The 12,743-nt window shown below is 37.1% G+C and overlaps 1 protein-coding gene across 1 annotated transcript in view; it reads right to left on the minus strand.

The window, feature by feature from the left end:
* LOC139964631 (cyclin-dependent kinase 14-like) overlaps positions 1–9,393 on the minus strand; it is an 84,932-nt gene extending 75,539 nt beyond the window's left edge. Inside the window, exon 1 of the mRNA XM_071966390.1 lies at positions 9,163–9,393. The gene's annotated coding sequence lies outside the window, so the exon portion shown is untranslated. The remainder of the gene's footprint in view (positions 1–9,162) is intronic.
* Positions 9,394–12,743: the final 3,350 nt, after the last annotated feature.

Raw genomic sequence — 12,743 nt, forward strand, 5'->3', positions numbered from 1 at the left:
TCAAGTGATGGATGTGAAAGTAAGGTGCACATTGATGCTGAGTAACTGCCGACCTAGGTATGTATACAGCATTTGTTGATGTTCTGTACATGAGGTGAGGGCCACTACATGTTAACATACTGTGTAGGGAATACTTTGGAGTGTTAGCCTGCTCAGTGGTTAATGCCAGTGCCTTTCAATCACAAGGTCCCCGGTTCGAGTCACTTCCAGATTAATGTATATCGTCCAGTTACAGAGTAGTTGACAATTAACAATTCATAATCATGGATGTTAAATATGAATGTAAGAGACTGACTTCTGTCAGCTTGCGGCTTTGATAAGCCAATGAGGCTTCTTCTCGAGTTCCTGCTTGCAGGAGGATCTAATATACATACATACTTCAGCTTCTTGCAATTTTGGTTGATGTCATATAAAATACTTTCAAAATACTAAGATTCTGTGCATAAACGAGCTCTGCTATGTATGTACACTACAGTCAGAACCTTAAAATTTCAACTATTTTGATATAGCATTTGGTTGATAACACAGGATGCCAGCCAAAATGAATCCCTGATAAATCAATAGAAAGAATATCCAATTCACAAAGTAATTTACAATCCACTCACATGAAACAAATGGTCTATTTTCAAAATGGTGTCAAGTACGTAGCACAATGACACAGTATTTTAAACAATGCTCAGGAACAAACTAAAGATCAATATTTTTAATTTTCGCCGAATCGCTTGCAGCAGCATGCAGATCGAACTACCGTGTGCACAGTATTTGAATGAGCACAGCATACTTCAATTATTCCCTTTTCTTCCAGTTCAAGACCCTTGACACCAGAGGGAGGGGGCTAGGATGCCATGACCCCCTAAAATCTTCAATGATTTTAATCTTCAATGATTTTAATCTATTAATGGTTTTCACAACACCTGTGGTGCTGTCACAGGTGGCAATTTCAATATCACTGAACAGTGGTGGTCTGAATGCTGCCCACCCCACCCTCGTACATATAAATTTCAGTTTCTTAGCGATAGCAAGAAAAATTCTATTGTACTGTACATGAATGGAGAAGTTTAAAGAAATTATCTTTATTCAGACTATTTCATTGACTCTCATTCACAAGGATTTATTCCGCATTTAGCAGTATGAATTTCTGCTTTTCCGGTAATCACAAATCAATCCGAAAGGACAAGCACAGCACAGATACAATAAGCACAATAAAATTGTTGTTTATTTTATATTTAGTACAGTGAAGTCAGTTCTCAGATACGAGACAAATAACAAACTGCATCAATGGTGCATTTTGTTATTTTGTTTTCCATGTTTACACCCACAAGCATATAAATGTAGATCAACAAAAATAATACACACAATGAATATGAACACCTGTACAGCTGAACTTTGGTCCAAACATGAAATGCTATTTTTTTTCTTCTCTTTTCTTCTTCTTCTTCTTTCTAAATTTCCTAGCACACTTTTCACTTCTAAATTTACAATCTCTGCAAAAATTGAGAGAGGATGAACCACGTTGTAAACCTGAACATATCTGAAAAAATATCTCATTTCGGTTGGTCTACTGAAATTCTATTCTCCTTTAATTATCTCAAAATCTACCATAACCTTCTACATTTCTGTCCTTTCAAATACCTGATCAAGTAAAATGTTGCTCTAATTCAGTCTACATCAAGTTGTAGCAACTTGAAATCTCCTTTTGGGATCTGCGTGGTTCTCAACATGGACACATCACTTTCAGACAACAGACATTTTCACCTTGCACACACATCTACAGCCTGTATACTCATGTATGCACTTGACTGTAATACCAGTATGGCTCACTGGAACATACCTTGGCAACCATAGACTCAAGTTGTTGCTAGAGCTCAGCACTTGTGATACTTAAAACTTTGCATAAATGACAGCCAAAAAAAAACACCTTTCTTCTTCTTCTCCTTCAAAGCTTTTTGGCTATGACATTTCAAATCTTTGTAAACTCATTACTAACATGCAATGTCAAATGACCTATATTTCACTGATGCACTCTAGAAATCTGATCATGAATATACACAATATAGCATACTGAAGAAATGGAATATATTGAGGAAATATATACAGTCTTTGAATCTCATACAGCATGATGAAAGAGGAAGTGAGCGTAATTACCATCATCTTCATCTTATATCAAAGACACATATGATGAATTTACTCTTCCAAACAGCTAAAAACCAAATCCTGTTCTGGTTTGGGGGTGATACAATGATACAGCTGTCTGAAACTAAGTTATATGTCTGGGGGTTGCCATTTTGTCAATATGTGATGCCAAATAAATGCCTTTCAAATTTTCATGTCAAAAGTAAAATTATAAGATACAGTATCAATGAAACCAGTATTAGCCTTTGTTCGAAACTTCACAAATTTTGTGATATAAAAAACAAATGGAAATCAAAGGAAATAACAATGGGATGGATAAAAAATTTAAAAAAAAGAAAAAAACATAACTTCAAACACAAGTGGCTTTGTGTTGTGATTTTTAGACTTGTCCAAGTCTTCATGCTGGTATGAAGGAACATTTTAACTCTTGGTATCTTCCAAAAGGATTCAAACTTTTCTTATATACTGTACACATACATACATATACATCATAGGCATCTTTATCATTGGATGGTTGCATTTCTCATGTAAGAGTAAAAACTTTAAGGATAAATCCACATTTTCCCCCATAGTCTTAATGAGTGGGGTGGGTATTATTAAATATAGCTCAATTGATACTTCTTTGTGAAAGGAAATTTAAAAAAAAAGGGGGGAAATATGTATGAAAGACTGTATACTGATACATCTTTTGTTTTTGGTGCAAGATTTACAATAAATCCATACCAGTGCTGTACGTGGCTGTGGGGATAAAGGCAGTGACATTTGAAGCAATGAGGTTTAGGAATCAGGAGGTTCGGGGATTCGATCCTCGGCTGGGTCGTAGCAAGGTGGGTGTTTCATCCAAGAGTGATCTACTGTTTTCCCATTTGACTTTCTACATTGAAAAGTTTTCAAAATTGAGTTAAAGGGTGTGAAGACTCGCGCAAAAAGAATCGTCTAATGCCAGTAATCTGACTTAGTTTTGAATGAGGTGTAACAGAAGTGTAAGACACCACCATTGATCCCAGAAAATATGCACACAGCTTGCTACCGTCGGTAATTAGACATTAGTGTACAGTCAGTACATACAGCTGCGGTCAATACCCACAGCACAGTGTATAAACGATACACGGATACAGCGATGGACATCTCAGGTCCAGCTTTAGATAACAAGGTATCACGTTTCATTACTGTCTGCATTTTGTAGCGACACGAACAAAACGTCACTTGCAAGCAACATAAAGTTAACTTTTTCAGATGGCCGCACGCGGTTTGGGGCGAGTCTTCAATGCCTTTCAACTGTTGAATGGGAAGCCACCAGACATGAAAGTTGTAAGCCATATCCTTTGCGGGCTTCTCCTACATTCGCGGTCGCTTAAGCGTCGTTAACAAAACTGCCTGATTATTTTTTTTATTATTTTCTATACTATCTTTCAATTTAAGACATTGATCGATATAAGATTTCATAATTCAAATATTTCAAACTTGCTGAAATGAACAGATCATATCTCCTAAATTTTTGCAACTCAATTTTTAGATTCATCAAAATATAAAGAATTGCTACAATTCATATCACAGCTCTTTTCTCTTCAGTTTTGAAGAAGGAAAAACACCCAATTCAGCATGAGATGGGCACAGACAAAGCAGATGCTTGAGGGGCTCTGGGAATTTAAAAAGTTTACTTGTCAAAGACTAGAACTAGATCAAACAAAAGGAAAGAACCAAAATCTTTAAAACCACTCTGGAAACATTCGTCGGCAAGAAGGTTAATTAGATTCCAATGTCCCTTGACAACACACTGAGCCTTTCTGACAACAGCATTACGTACAGATTAATTTGATTTCTTTTCATTATTCTACTGTACTTCCTTTCTTTGAAAGCTGGTCACGGTCTTCTCCACAGGAGAATATGTTATGCATCATTGCATCAATGACATTATACTTCAAGTGCAGTTAAGATTAGCCAGCTGACACAAACCTAAAACACTCACAGGGAGACCTACTTCTGTCACAGTACATTTTTGTACCAGAGTAATTATCTCATCTCCCTATATGTTTTGTATAGGGAGATGAGATATTGTACTTCACCCCACATCAGACATGAGAGGACGTGTGTGTGAGTGTGTGTGTGAGTGAGTGGGCAAAACAGTCTCGCAAACGCCTCCTAGATCCTAAAACCTATAACGTTCAAACATGGTGGGTAGGAGCCTGATCATGTATACTCTTGCCTGCATAATTGATGATGTCATAGGTTAAAGGTCAGAGTTCAGAGGTCTAAAAATTGGTTTTTACTAAAAACTTTTTAGCAACTTTCTGCTTAAATCCATATGTAGGCATTTCCCCACAATAATTCCTGGTACTTCCTGTAACTTGAACCATTACTGCAGTTACAAACCTTGCCAATAACAAGCGAGATATTATAAATATTTGTTGATTTTTGTAAGGAGCCATGTGATTGGTCAAATATTTCCAAAAGAAAATACTGGCTATTGGTCGCAATGGTGGACCCATGTGTATTGCACTGTATACTACATGTGTGTTTAAACTCTGTACGGGCCTATGAACGTACATCAAAGTACTAATATCATGAAATACCCCCTCTCCCATCCCCCCCCCCAAAAAAATTGAAAATCCCAAAAAATTTCAATACCCCCAAAATAAATTGACTGGGGGAACCCCCCCCCCCCCCCTCTTTTTTTAACGCCCTAGCACTAACACTGCTCTTAACATTACCCAGAGTGAATTACATATAACAGGGTACAGTATTTACAGAGATAGATCTACGCATTGCCCTCAAGTTCACCTTTACAATCTCTTAGGTTGTAACACAGAAAGGAAGTCCTCTTACATCACACTTTCCAAGAAAGATAATACTTAATTTTCCACTAAGGCCAAAGAAAGATACACATTCCACTAAGTTTAATAGGTCACAGTAATACTAACTTCTAAGCACTCTGACCTCCTCCACAGCAATTCTCTACAACAGAAACTTTACTTTGTGCCTGTGCATCTAATATCTAAACAGCTCTGTTTACCAAGAAAAGCTACCTAGCCTATGGTCCTATGACATATTCTGTGATGTCATAGTGTTGTTTCATAGTATCCCTGCTTCTGCTGTTGTTAGGAGAGATTGTAAACATGCCTAAAGAGTAACTTCCTGTCTGGTTTAGTTTAATCCTTTGCTTTTAGAAAAGAGTAAGATCTACAAATTTGTGTCTTATAAGTCAGTAGTTTATAACAATATGTTGTAGTTAATAACCAGAAAGTATAGAAGCTTGTACTTTTACAGTAGTAATGAAACAGGTTGCAGAACTAAAATTGCTTGTTGCATCAGCAAGTAAACCTCTCAAGAAAAGATGAAGTTGCATTCTTCTCACGTTTCTTTTTGGGGCAACTCGCATTCCGTTTCGAGAATACGGTATACAGAAATCACAATGAGACAATGGAGCACTATGACAGAATGATAATCCTGAACCATACATTTTAATGAGTTACAAACACCTAAAGAAAATAACATTAATGTTGCCAATGGGTGAGTACTCCAGTTACATACATTTGTCCACTTTGTGGTACTTGTTGCTCCAGACAACTATACACTTTTGCAAATGGGCACTGTCAGCAATTGTCATACTTACGAGATCACATCCCTTTGAGGGAGAAACATTCCGAAGACTTTCATGATAGTCTTGATGTTTTGTCTGATGATCAAGTTTTTAATATTTGAACCATGTGACTCAAACTGATGACCTTTGATATACTGTAGACTGACTAAAGTAACTAACAGTATCGATCAACAAAAACAGACAATATTTAACATCCGAACAACATCAATGGGATAAATCTTTACAGTTGCATTATTTTGCTATCAGAAAGATATCTTCAGCCTATACTGTAATTTCAATTACAATTTACATCCATCCGAGTATTTGAAAATGACCTTTAGTTTTGATTTGTAAAAGGAAAGATGGCTATGTCAAATTCATTCAAAGAAAAAAGAAAAGAAATTATGTCATTTAATTTACTAAATTCCCTGTGAAATAATTCTTATATGTAATCTCACAGTAAAAGCATACAAAGTTACTTTAAAGCTTAGTGAAAGCCAATGTATAATTTTTGGCTCAAATTGAGTATAGAAAAGCTACACTGAGAGAACATTGCTGATAAGATCTTTTTGAAATTTACTGAAAAAATTTACTAAAAAAACTTTCAGTATAAATATAATTTGTGAAAGAACCTATATCTCAAAATCATGAGAAATATGTATGCAAGTCTCTACTTGATTTCCCTAAGAATAACATCTTGAGAAAACATCATAGTTATCGTTTGGAACTATTTGAATGGTAATTAAGATAGCTAAATCATTATTGGGTTCAATGAATTGCCTTCAATTTTACAAGCACAGTGCTAATAGGAAAATATATCTGTTGCAATCAGGAAGTATCTCTACTATCGAAAGAGTCTAGCTGGAGTTTTCCCTTGATCGTTAATTACCATGGCAAAAGACGGAACAGATGTTTGTTTATGAAATAAAACACACTTCCCTGCTCAAATGATTTATTATTTGGTTTAGAGCAACTAACATCCCTGACCTTTCCCAATTGAGAGGCAGATTCACACATCCAATTTTGTAATTCAGACAGTTATTGGCCTTGGTTGAAAATGGACAAAAATAAGATTACTACATACATGCTAAGTAAATTAGCACTAAATTGTTAGTAACATGTGCAGTCTTATTACAAGATACCACACGTTTTCCTGCAGTGGATCATGTCAAAAATACAATTTAATGTTCAATTAAGAAGAGAATCCCCAGGGATGGTCTTGCTTGATTATTGATGTACATATCATGCAGAAATGTCAGAGTTTAGGAAACACTGTTTGAGTAATCCCACAGATTGCCTGGCATTTCAAACAAAAAATTCTTAGTAGATCTGCGAATGAAAACAACTCACGTAGGAAGCAAGCTTCCTTTGTCCTTGCTTACCCATCCCTCCCTCCCCCTCCCCCCTCACTTCACTGATCAGTTGGTATCGACATGTACAGTAACTTATCTCACCAATGTTTGGTTGTACCACAGTACTGGATCCATATGCTTACATCTTGTCAGGGAATAATTTATTCAAATTTGGTGTTGTTGGAAGCTTTGAAGTTAGTCTCATTATAAAAAAATATGGTTACTTTGTAACACTGCAGATATCTTTGCACTTGTGAAGAAATTTGCCTCCTTTTTGTATAGATTTTGATATAAGAAACCAGATAACTTTCTTAAGGAGACTTCTAGTTACCTTGAAAGTATTTTGGCATTGGATTATTACCTTGGGCAGGATGAGATATATACTAAACTAGAGTGTTTGAACATCTTAACATTATCCTTGAAACACAGAACCACCAAAACACTCAGAGGCCCTCAAAGTTCCACCTTCCGTTTAAACATACAGATTCCGTTAATAACCCTTCCTGTCAAAATTTAAGAGGGTGAATGAACATCAAAATCATGTCCCATAAATTATTAGGTAAAACATGTTTGCCTTATAGTAGGGCATCTTAAACTTTAAAACTAGGAATGTCATTCTTGAATATTGTTCAGTAAGTTTATACTAAAACCATTTGTCTTAGCACACAATAAAGGTAACTTTATGTAATGGGATGAACACAAATTTAAGAAATAACCCATGGTAGAGAGATTTTGAAAGTGGGAAATTTGGACAGTAGCATTGAAACTTGGGGTTGAAACAAAACCATAGCTTAATAACAATACATATAGATGAAGCAAAATTCTACATCTGGTAACATCTTAGCAACATTTCAAATGCTGTAGACCTGCACAACATCTGTGAGGAAAAATGAAATATGGCAGCTGAGTCCTTTTCATTAACATAGATTTTGTGCAAAAAATGGACACTATATGTGTTTGCAATGAAATGAATGACAACAGTAAGTGTAATAGGTATTTTGGCATCCAGCTCACATAGCTGCAGCACTTTTGAGGTATATAGATATATTCAATGTGTTTAATTAACAAATGCTTATTTGAACTTTCAGACCTACTTTATCACTGATTTGTCCCCCCCCCCCCCGCTCCCCGTTCATAAATTTTCATATACTAACTCTATGCACCCCCTATTAATAGTAATTATGGCCTAGCCCTCTCTCAGGCAGCCCTAACATTAGCCTTATAAAGTTATATTGTAACTTGATACATGCATATCATATGCTACTTATGCTAGTATTACTATTAGTAACTAGTATAGTCAGTATTGCGAAGTTCGCCATACTGCGAAGTTCGGGCACCCTAAGAAATACACGATTTTCACCATGAAAACCTACAGGAAGAGCCAAATTTCACCAAAAAGTACGAAGCTACAGTTATTTTCTCTCCAAAATGACCCGTGTGCAAGAAATTACTTACATATTTGTCAATAAAATGACGAAGATCTATGAAGTCTGTTATAATTACTGAAAGAGCAACAGCGCCACCAATATTTACCAGCGCCACACTGTAGGTTGCGTGTCCGAACTTCGCAATACTCTAGCAAGAAATACCAGTTCCACAATCACGAAGAATTTTCTTGGAAAACAACGTGAAAACAGTTTGCAGGAAAGAAAGTTTGGCCGTGTATCGTACTAAAACACAATTCTTCCACCATATGAAGTATATTTTCTGGTGATTTAGACCAGAAGATTTAGTTTTGGGGTGTTTTAAGTCTTAAGTGGCCGAACTTCGAAGTCACCATCCTACTACTAGTGAATTCTAATTCTATTACAATAACCATAACTGACCTGACTTGATAGTTATATACGAGTACACAATCAAGTTTGGACGGACCTAAGCCTTTGGTAGTTAGTCTTATAATTATATATTTCGTAGGCCTTACTGAAGAGGCTAACACTTAGCATACAGCGTAACTTAGACAGCTTTCCTTGGAGTAAAGTTAGGTCTAACAGTAAGGCCTACTGTTGACTATGTCCCTTGAACTTTTCATTAGCATTGATGCACCCTTCACTTCAGTTTATTACTGTACGAAAAACAAGACCAAAACCTTTTACTCACGCTTAAATCAGTGACACGATTTTCTCAGTCAAAACCAGCATATCGCGACATTGCATATGATTCAATTCCAAATCCAATTTTTATTGTCAATGGTTACATACACAGAGTAATACTTGAAGTAAACTGCCTCTCCAAAGAAGCACCGTGGTACACCGAGCTAGTCAACGTACAATAACAACTACACTGCGATCGAGCAGACGATGGACAGGTGCATTAGTCATTACGCATAGTGCGTAAAGAATGTGTAATAAAATATCATACTGTGGTAAACAGCTGATGGGGAAAACGAAGTCAGACATGAGTACAGGAGCTTGTATGTGCCATACACATCTGGAATATGTTCAGTCTCAACCATATGGAGGAAACTAAAATGGTAACATCCTCAGATAGAACGCAGATAAGTTGGTTAACTACGTGCATCAGATGGCTGCATTAAAATAATGGAATAATATAACCATATTCCACGTCTCAAAATATAAAAATAACTAAAAGGACTATATGTACGTATGTTATATGAGAATGTTGTAACCATCCGGTTTTGAAACATATAAATGAACAAAACTGAGCGTACATAATTCAATTTGTTCTATCAGAGAATTGTGACACTATAATGCATAAGTTGCAAACACAAACTACTTTATAATTGTTTCTTATCGTTATTTTTCTATGTATTGTGTATTATTTTCCTTCGTAAATCATTGTTAGGCTAATTTGATTTTCTAGACTAAATTAATTTCCCTACAACGGAGAAGCGTAAATTTACATGCAGATTTGTTTCGCGTATCCCACATATTCATCCTCGTACGGTCGGGAGGATGGTAGCTATGATGCTTGGATTATTCCACTGAAGTGTGACCAAACGATTTCTTCAAGTCAGCGACAAAGAGCGTAACCGCATGCCCTATATAATCTTTTGTTTATCAAGCAACAAAAATTCGTGACCATTCATTCATGCGTTTAATCATGTCAACCTTGTAACTTCAATACATGCTCGGAACAATGAACTTCGATAGTGAAAGCAGTATATCTGCGCGTATACAGGACTTTTGGAATGAGACCTTCAGTCTGGAAATCGCGAAAATGAAGATCGTCCATCTTACTTAACAAAAGCTTCACATATCTTCATCACTATTATTATTATTATTATTATTGTTATTATTATTATTATTATTATTAATATTATTATAAATATTATAAATGTATAATGAACTATAAGCCATTATAGTAAACATTTCAGTGGCGAAAGACAGAGGCAGCTAGAGTCCCTCGGGGAATATTTCTCCTCTGACTTCCCTTCCCACCTACTTTCCCCCACCCCTCCCGCACCCCACCCCTTGGGAATAAATTGAACAGTTTATTCACAATAAGTTACTTGAAATATGTTGACATGACCAACACAGCAATGCCACAAATTCCTTTGCGCGTAATTAACAATCACGCAGGTGTACACTGTTTACCGTTTACCAAAAAGCATACTTTTTTTCTGGAAAACCTTTCGGTTTGGCAGGAAAATCAATGAGTGATTGGCGGGAATACATGTCTGGAACATTTTATCATTCATTTTCATGTTTTACTACTGTCTGGTATAGGCATAGGCGTAGAAGGCGGGGTGGGCCTGGGGCTGCAGCCCCCCCCCAAAAAAAAAAAAATTTGTGAAAATTCGGGCAATATGCTGAGAATTTTTCCCTACTGAGAGAAAAATAAAAGCTATAGAGGATATCAATAGTTTAAAAAATTCGCCTTGGTCATTACAATAAAGTTTTAAGCTTGCCCGACTAATTCGCCATTACTAATGTAAAAAAGTGTTTTGACATTGATTCTCCATGCTTCTTCTCCGTCTACATAAGACATTCCGTTGTTTACATTAGCATCCCGCGGACGATGCGAGGTAATAACTGATGAATGCCTATGTATATGATACGTATATTAACATGTTGAACGCGCGCGGAGCGCGCGAAAAACTGTAGTTATATTCTTCGTCATGGCTGCACTGCAGTGATGCCTACCGCAGTATTTGAGAAAGTGGTCAGATGCTGGGTATACACTCAGTCTCGTCCGTCGGATGGGGACGTTAAATGAAGGTCCCGGGAGCAGGAACTTGGGAGCGAATGCACTTCCCACCTAGTTATCCTCTCAACACAGTATCGGAAAGAGAAGACATTAAATAAACCGTTGTCCATCCATGATCTAACACGGATAGGGTCTCAAATAAGCTAATGTAAGGCTTCCTGATCATTGGGTCTCTAAACTAAACTTAACTAAGAAACATTAGTAAATCTTAGGTCTAATTCTTCAATCTGCAGAGATCATCTTTTTTGTCTATATAGTCAATAGTATACTGACTCTAGTCCAATTCCACAACCATGTCTTGATCATGTTCGTTTGTATATCTGCTATGTAAAACATCGTGTATGGAAACGGTTCGGGGACCACCGGTAATTTGGGCGGGGCTAGCTAGCGGATTTTGGCCACTGTTCCTGCTGAGTTGTGTACACCCGGTGAGTGTACATTCAGACATTGAAAATTAAATCAATTATTCTGGTATCTTGATAACCACATTAGATCAATTTTCATTTAGCCACTGATACGAGTTAGACTATGCAGTAGTGGACGCGCACATAGATTTCAAAAGTGGGATGGGGAACTCCACGACTGAGTTAGGTAGGGGCATGTAGGCTTTTTGGCAGCCTGGGCCACGGGCGAATAGGAATTTGTATTTTATGAGAAGGGGATGTGGCCCTTACACATTGAATTGAATACTCTTGACTTGTAAAATAAAATACTCCGACTGATGCCCCCTCCCCCGGAGAACGATGGGATGAGGCATGGTCCTTCGCCCTCCCATTGCCCCTTGCGCATGTCACTGTTGCAATGACAACGCTGCGGTACTAGTGCAGTGGATGAGCATCATATAACAAGTAGCCTTCATCGGTATCAGTTCAAAGAGACATTATTCAGGGGCAAACCAAGGCTTAAAACAGATAGGAAAGACACACGGTAGCACTAATGTAACTCACACCTTGGCTAGCTCTTATAGTCTGAATAATTTCACAACATTATCCTGTTGGCTAAGATCATGTGCAGTATCTGTTACCTTATGAAGGGACTCGATCGAGAACACATTTCAAGATGAGCACACAGTCAGTCTCGATGCAAGGGGACTTGGGTCGAGAATGGGATCAGTAGTTTGGTTTTCGTGCACACTGACGTTCTTTCTTAGGTGAATTTTCTTGCAGTTGAGAAGAAGAATATATAACCAAAATAACTGACAACATTTATGATGTATGCATGCAGGCACACGTGATTCTCGAGTATTAATTACTATCACGTTAAAGATGTGGACCGGCCTTTTCATTGAAGACCGTCCAGTATATGGTAGGGGTCTAGATTACTAGTTTAGTATTTTTAAGCTTACGGTACTTGATGCAAAATTGTGATATATTTTACATACATATCAAGATTTTAATAAGCGCACGGGCCTAGGTTGATAAGGCTACCCCGGCCCGTGTGTAGAAGTATTCATGGTTGCGCCCCTAAGGAGAGACTCGACAAACCGGGCTGCTCTCTCTAGCCAGAAGAGC

This window comes from Apostichopus japonicus, chromosome 23 (genome assembly GCF_037975245.1).
Source record: "Apostichopus japonicus isolate 1M-3 chromosome 23, ASM3797524v1, whole genome shotgun sequence".
NCBI lineage: Eukaryota > Metazoa > Echinodermata > Holothuroidea > Aspidochirotida > Stichopodidae > Apostichopus > Apostichopus japonicus.